Genomic DNA, 8,499 nt, shown 5'->3' on the forward strand with positions numbered 1-8,499 from the left:
GGGACCTAACTGCGAGGTGAACTGTAAGCTCAGAGTGACCCTGGTCCTAAAGCTCAGGAAGACTGTGCTTGGAACTGGGGGTGAGAGAAGTGGTGCTGTTCAAAATGTAAGTGGTTGGAGAATATCTCGGTGCAATCACATCCAATACCTGTAGTTCAGACTATTCCAGTCTGGGAAGCCAGGAAAACCAGCCTGAGCCTGACCTGTCCAGTCCAGAAGCTGCCTGTGGAAGTGCTTTGCCAGAGCTCCATAATGAACAGTTACTACTGCAGCGATTTACCTAACAGCAGAGGTGGCCGTCCTCTAGTTCCTTCTGCTTAATGGAACAATTATTTTTTTTTACTACCAGTAAATAATTCTTGTGCTTAGTGTTCTCTGCCTTTGTCATAGCTGCAGCCAGTGCTCCTGGAGTGAAGCACACCTTGCTTCCTGTTATTCTGCAGGACGATGAAAAAAGTGCACGAGCTGGACTGGCTCTTCTTGCCGTCTCGGTTGCCTCCTGTGCCTGCTGCAGAAATCCGGCACGGCTGCGGCGTGGCCCGGTAGGTGCTCCGGACCCGCGCGCCTCGCTGGCGCTGCCGGCACCCCTGCGTCAGCACCGAGGGTCAGCTCTCCCCGCACCCTTTGCTGCTGCAGCCGGCCGTGGGTACGGGGAAGGAGTGCTCATAAGGTACAAGGAAAGGGCAGAACCACGTTACAGTTCGGTGGATAGATGAATTAGCAAGAGATTCCAATATACAAATGTAAATAGCAGGGAGACGAGGATCATCTGCTTTGGGGGAGGAGAGCTGCAGTGCTGAAACAAGTCCTGGTTTCCTTCTGGTTTTTGCTTGCTTGCAAAGACTACAGAAAGGTGGCTTTTGAAATTGCTGGGCTGGAGAGTGGGTGCAATGAAGGGGAGAGAGACTGTCATGATGTACGTGTGCGCATTTGGTGGGAGGAGTATTTTAAAGAGCTTAGGAACCGCAGATTTTAGAAGAGTGAGTAATTTCTCCAGCTTGACTCTTAATAGTGGCACTTCAGGGCCCTTCAGGAGCTGTAAGACTGTTTATATAACACTGGCTTCTGTATGTGACCAACCAACTGAGCAGGGACGCGCAGTTGTCACGTGAAGTCAGCGTGCTCAGCGTCCTGCCTCCAGCCCTCGGTGATGTCCCTTGGGCAGAGTAACTAACTGGTGCCCAGGAAGGTCCGGCATGCCATCTACTTGAATTGGAAAGTAATGTGTAAAGTACCGAATTTTACCTGTCATTCACAGTTTAGGCACTTGCAGATAATGAAAGATTTTGAACCTGATTGCTCTAGCTGGTTCGTCTTTTTTTTTCTTCTTCTTCTTTTTCTCCCCTTTCTTTTAAGATTGTGCAATAGGTGGGTGCAGGTTAAACTTAGAATGATTACCAGACTGGTGAAAAAATGAAGGATGACAATATTTTTCAGAAGTTCTACCTTAGGGGTCAGCTTGACGGTAGTTTTATTAGCTTTCATTCATTTAACTTTCCTTTTTGTCCTCTGTAAGTGCAGCAGGAGTTGTTTTCAGAGAAAGCATTTGGCTGTATTTTGGACATTGGGATTTTGGGGTTTTTTTTGCTGTGTAAGAAAGCAGTATTCTTTCATAAATCAGATATATGCAAAAAACCTCCAGCAGAAATTCACTGTGCTGTTGCCCGGACGGTTCATCCAAGCACAAACAAATGAAAAGTTCAAAGACAACAGTGAGGAGGGTAGGATTCTCTAAGGTCTATCCATTACAATTAATTTCATTTAAGTTTGAGCATAACCCGTCAAGATAGAGTTTCACTGAAGCAAAAGGTGATTTAGGATTCTCTGACATCTCTTACAAGCTGAGCTCTGCGGGAAAGAGAAAAGTTGGGGTATTAAACATGAAGTGGAAGTAAAGGTGCTGTGTGGTGTACGGAGCTCTGCAGGTACTGGGAGTCAGACGAGGCAGAACTTGGAAGCTTTGATCTGTCCTACACGAAGAAACACTGAGAATTTAATGATTATAATAAAATGATATAAATAACAGAGGCCAGCGTGGAAACAAATGCCTGTGTACCCTGCACTGCAATTATAAAGCATGTTTTCAGAAACACAGCTGGAGTAAAGAGTGGGAATGTTGCATCAAGTACGTCAGGCTTTGGCAGAGCGAGGCAGTTTCTATTCTAGGAAGTTTGTGAGGTTTTGGCTGGCATAGAAACAGATAAGCAGGTACAACAGTAGGAACCTAAAATGTCTTTCCTGTTTCCTCTTCCGTTACTTTTGTACGTAGGTAGGAAAAAACAAGTTATTTTTTGATAGGCCGAGAAAGCTGAACAGTGCTGTGATACTGCTGTTTAATGTAATGATGTAAAGAAATGTGGATAAAAAAAGAGAGGAGGGCGGCAACTGCTTTTTCTCTGTGACACCCCTTATCTGCTCTTGCGCCTGCTACTGCAGTCACTGGAGAACTTCAGCCCAACAGAACAAGATTGAGTGGGGGGCGCCGGGTCCCTGCTGCCTTCCCCCTCCTGGTTTGATGCCCCCAGTGCCCCTTCCGCTGCCTCCACAGCGGGGCTGGTCCTCTCTCAGGCTGCGGGAGAGGTGGACATACGGCTCATCATCTCCTACCCGAGTGCTTGCACGAGGTGAGGAAGGGAGCCCCAGCCTGGCTTTGAGGGATGAGATGGGATTTTGAGGGTGAGGATGAGTAGGGATGGATGTGCAGTAGAGCCCATTGTTTGGAGCAGGGTGCAGGATTTGCCTTGTAGATGTGTCACCCTGCCGCCCTTACAGCTGTGTTTATTTAGTAAAGGTGATGCCTTGAGACTACCATAGCCCTTTTACCCTGTCCTTTATGCTACCCTTTTTATCTCCTTTACTAGCTTTCCAGTGAATGATATAAACCAAACAGCAACGGGCAATCAAGGAATAAGAAAAATAAATCACCAAATAATTCTGGACCATGAGGCTGCTTTTGGCATTTACAGTGAGAGCACCAAAGCATAAACAGCTTTAAATGTCATACTGAGTGTGAAATGAAGCTGGTTACAGCATCAGCAAGGCAGTATGATTAATGTATGATCAGATACGTCATGACTGTGCCAGTCATGGTGAAGACGACGGGGGAGAGGGCGGTTCCCATCCCCCAGGGCTAGCTAAATGAACCACATGTGCCTCGTTGGAGACGGTGTGAGCTCTCCACAGGCTCTGCTGGTGAATTCATAGCACGATGCATGTCAGAAAGCCAGGAGGGAAGAGATGCTAAAGCAAAACAAGCAGCACACGCGAGGAGCTATGTGCCAAAAGGCACAAGACACTGCTCATTTATTTCCGAACAGTATGAAAACACTCTCTGCACCACATGCACGTGGTGAGGGGCTGCTCTGTGCCTGAACCTGCTCTTAATGCACTTCGCAGCCTCAGGCTGGGAAACCTGAACAAAACAACCTCCTTGGTACGTAGCAGGATCTGCCAGGCCAAGATCTGCCCCAACGTGAGCAGCAACGAGAAAGCGCTGGGGGCTCACAGGGCCTGGAGAAGAGAGCGAAAGGGGGGAGGTGGGGGAGGCTTCAGCTGCATCTGTCCCATGTCAGGCTCCTTGGGGGCTGGGGACGGGTCACGTCACCACAGAGCTGCTGTAATTGGGACAGTTTACCAAAACATGGGCTAGGTCTTCCCTTGCATTTCGCACAGCGCTGCGCCGCTCACGCGCCTTCGCCTTCCCTGGCCGTGCCCCAGCGGGACAGCTGGGCACCGGGGGCAGCTTGTCTTACTTTGGTACTTGCCCCTGTTGTTTGCCATCCCCAGGGCGGCTCAGGTTGGTTTCAAGCCATCCTGAGGAGGTGGAATGTTTTGTTCCAAAGCATCCCAACATCTCAGAGTGGCACCTCAGTACAAATTTCTTCATTTGAGAAGTGTTGTCCGTCCCCGCCCCATCCCCAGCCTCCTCCCCAGGGAGTGATGCTGCGAGTGAGATGCGAGATGCAGGCGCAGGGAGTGATGCTGCGAGTGAGATGCGAGATGCAGGCCCAGGGAGTGATGCTGTGAGAGAGATGCAGGCCATGGCAAGGCTTGCACTTTGCTTGGATCCCGTAGCACTACAGACGTGTTAAGCCTACAGGACAAAAGGAGAGTGTTGAAATTGCCAGCTCTGAAAGCACAGCCCTAGAAAGCTGTTTGTACCAATTTGAAGACCTGGGAACTTTTTGCTGAAGTATTTCCTGGTCTCAGTACAGTTTCTACCAGGAGCTGCTATGCATTCTGCTTTGATGCGATCTGAATGATCCACACAGAAAACCTCAAGCAGTTATTTTTTGGATTCTTGTGTAACCCGGGCTGGTCATCCTGTGGCTAAATTTTATTTTTTAATAAAGCAAATGTACATGCTGTTGTAGGCATGCGTTCAGCATACCATTCCTGAACATGGTGCTCTTGCAGATGTGAAAAGGAACCAAATAAAGAGTAGCTTTGCCAATGGAAAGATTTTTAAAGCCATGCCTGTAGGTGACGGTCATATCTCATTGGAGTCTGAGCATCCCTAGGTACCAAAGTTCCCTCAGAAAGGAACCAATGACATTCGGAAAAGCCCTTGAGGTCTGTGTCTTCAAGTAGCTGGATGTCTGGAGAGAACACCACCAGCCTCTGAGATGACCTCTTACTGACTGGGCTCCTGAAGGTGTAATGGTGACCCCGAAGGGAGATAAAGCAACTTTGCCAGTGAAGGACTAAAGGCGAGAGCCGGGCTGAGTGTTGCCACCAAAGCAGCATGCGGGGATGGAGTGCAGCACTAATAACCTGCTGTTAGAGCACTGGATCGTGCCTCCCATGGTCTGATTATATCTAAGTGACCTTTTAGCTCATCAGGTCACCCAAAATATGTAAACAAGGACAGCAGGAGAGGTAGGGGAAGAAGACAGCTGCGTTGCAGGTACCACCACCGTATCTTGCAGGTGGTAGGAGACCAGTGCTCCTTCTCAGGCTGCTTAGTCTGGAATCCCAAACTCACTCCAACAGCTGTGCCGTGCAAAACACTTGGCTAAAAGAGGTGATCCATCTTCCCATTACTACAGAGTTACTCCCTAGTAAATTTCCATGTATTCTAGCCTAAAATAGCTGTGTATGTGTGTGCACCCGCTCTTGGGCCCGTGCACACACTCGTGACCCCCCGAAAGGTGGCTGGCGGATCAAGTTCCTGGCTTAAATTTTGTCCCGTCACTTATACCCCTCCCTCAGGGCAGCTGCTGCTGGAGCCCTGGGGTCCGTAGGCTGCTCACATGGCAAACGCTTCCAGCATGGAGCCGCTCCCTGTTCTCAGCCAAGCCGGCTGGGTTCTGCGAGGTGCAGCCTCTGAGACGTGGGTTAAAGCATCCCGTGCTCTGACAACACGGCACAAGTGCAAGGTCTCGTTGGCTTTTATTTAATAGCAGGCCTGCCTCTTGGCGCTGCGTGAGCAAACTGAAACTGCCCACAAAGAAACTAACTGCCTGTGCCAACAAAAGCAAAAGGTTATTTTCATGTTATTGTAAAGGTGAATAAAGGAAAATAAAACCCCATAACTTCTTTTAGGCTTGAGCCTGCTTGATGCTTGAGGGCTATGGTAAGGAACGCAGGCTGTCTGCCGGGGAACCAGCAGTGCCTTCCAGTGCTAGAAACTGTTCCCATTTTGGGACCTGTCGGTGCTTTTGAGTCCCAAAGGAATTGTGTGGTCCGTAGGTGAGAGAGAGAGAGAAGCCACAAGTAATGAATAAAGAACTCAGACCAAGTCAAAAGCTGCTCTTAGAGCAACACAACAGAACATTGATATAAAATAAATAACTTGGAAGCTGGTAAATTGTTTAACCTGAGCTTCCACCTGCCTGTCTGTGGGTGTTGATGTAGATACACGACCTTGTAAGGATTTTCTCCGTGTTCCCGGTCAGGAGGAGGAGATGGTTGACACGCAGCCAGCTTCCATCGGCTGGAGGCAGAAGTGCCAGCACGTGGCCATGACCATCCGTAGCTACAGCCGAGGGCATGGCAGGAGAGAGAGAAAGGGATGTGCTGCAGCACGAGGATGCACACCGAAATCCAGGCGATGCGGAGAGAGACGTGTCTCTAGCACTTGAAGAGTTCGACTGAGTCACAAGCTGGCTGCATCGCCTCGAGCTGTTGTTGAGAAATGCATCGCCTGGGGCTGGAGGAAGGAGAGGGTGGCCTGGGAGAGGCTTCTCGTTCCTCTCTTCAGCTTGGGGGTGGCAGGGCTCCAGGGGATTTCTGCAACTGTGGCCCTGTTGGAGGGGATCCAGGGGAGCCCAGGGGGAAAACTGACCCTAAGTCTAGAAAAACATGGCCTCAGAGGAAGGGTTGGAACTACGAGGTTATTTAATAGGAAAAAAAAAAAAAAAAAAGTCTTCAGCAAGGCATGACAACACAAGGGATGGAAGGGGCAATAACTGCTTCCCCAGACCTGTAGCAGGGAGGAAAAAAGCTGGCTGTGCACTGGGACGGACAGACCGACCAGACCATCTGAAAGCTGCCTTTGGCCGATGCTAGTGTCTATGCTGTAAGAGCTCAGAAAGAGCAACCGAGGCAACAAACCCAAAATCCCACCGCAGTGGTTCCTTCCCAGCCCTCTCAGTGGGGAGCTGCTGCCACGCACAGTGCTGGAAGCATGCACGGCAGCTCCATGGGCTTGCCGAGCCGGCACAGCATCAGCACCAGCACCAGCACCAGCACCAGCACCAGCACCAGCACCAGCACCAGCATGTGGTGGGAAGGATGCCCTGGGGAGACCTTGGGTCCCTGCTGCCCCCTCATCCTGGTGCTGCTCAGGGCTGCTGCCAGGCACACAGCGGCTGGACACAAGGGACAGCGAGGCCAGGGCGGGGAAGGTGGCCCCAGTGATGCTCTTTAAAAATAATCAGGAACTGCTGTTCTTGCAGAATATTAAGTACTCAAAGTGAGGACAAAAATGAGACAATATGTCTTCATTTGTTATTTCCTCCGCAGCCGCTTGTGAGATCAGTGAAGCAGGGAAAAATCTCAGGGAAGCAGATTTTAAATATTTGTCCAACTTTTAAAAAATTAACCTGTCTGATTGATGAAGTGGTTGAGTGTTGGAGAGTCAGCGAGGAGGCTCGCAGAAATCCATGCTGCTGGTTCTCCCAGCAGATACACTGAGGACGTGCTGATTCTGAGCGCGCGTGGTGCTGGGGGTGAGCCCCAGCCAGCAGCTCAGCCCCCCCAGCCGCTCACTCCCCCCCAGTGGGATGGGGAGAGAATGGGAAGGGTAAATGAGAAAACTCGTGGGCTGGGATAAGGACAGTTCGACGGGCAAAGCCAAAGCGGCGTGCCCAAGCAGAGCCACCCGAGGAATCCCTTCCCCCTGCCACGGCAGGCAGGGGCTCAGCCCCCCCAGGGCAGCAGGGCTCAGCACGCGGGACGGGGCTGGGGAAGGCAAACGCCATCGCTCCCGGCGTGTCCCCCCTCCTGCTTCCCCAGCTTTATGTGCTGAGCGTGGTGTTACATGGTCTGGGGTATCCCCTTGGGCAGCGGGGGGCAGCTGTCCCGGCCGTGCCCCCCAGCCCTTGTGCCCCCCGGCCGGCTCGCTGCTGGGGGGAGGCAGAACAGCCCTTGGCTCCGTGCAGGCACTGCCAGCAGCGATGGGAACGTCCCTGACTTACCCACACCGGGTCACCGACCTAGAACACAGCCCCACGCAGCTGCTGTGAAGGAAATCAACTCCATCCCAGGCAAAACCAGCACACAGGAATCCCAGTCTTCCCACAGCAACGGTAACAGCTGCAGGTCTGCAGCCCCCCTGGCCATGGCTGGGTAAATGGAATGCTGCAAAATCTGCAAACTAAAATAATCTGCACCTTTTTTTCTCTCTCTTTTTAATTCCAATCTCAGGTGTTTTTGAAAACTCAAGGCTTGTGATAATGGGAATTGCATGCTCTTTGTATTTCCCCTGGCTTATTTGTGGCTCGTACCTGCAAAAGGAAAACTGGTTGGCAAGGCTGAATGTAGTGTGACTATTTAACCTCTTCCGAAATTTTAACCACACAGTTTCTGACTGTTCCTGATGTCACTTGCATGTGTGATGCCTAGAGCGATCCCCATTTGCATTTCACACGGTCCTCACTCTTCCTCCAGCTTACATCTGGTGGGGGGAGAGGGCTTCTCCTTCATGCCACAGTGGTCACCTGGCGGCTGAGCAACCGCACGTCAGCCCCTAACCCAGGCTCCCTCAGCAGCCAGAACAAGAGAAAAAGCATCCACAAGGCAAGATCCTTCACTTGTCTTGGGATGGGACTGGATCACCCTGGGCAAGTTTGGCTTTGATGTTCATAGCTGAGATGCAGGTTTTTTGGACCTTTTGGAAGAACAAGGCCAGGCCAGGTGATCACCACCATCAGGGATGGCCACTAGCTGAATGCCCCCAAAGGGGAACGGCCACTCAATTTAATTCAATTAAATTTAATTTAATTTCCTACTTTAATTTCATTCAATAATTTAATTTATTGTAATTTAATTCTTTCA

Source organism: Falco punctatus (genome assembly GCF_963210335.1).
Source record: "Falco punctatus genome assembly, chromosome: 2".
NCBI lineage: Eukaryota > Metazoa > Chordata > Aves > Falconiformes > Falconidae > Falco > Falco punctatus.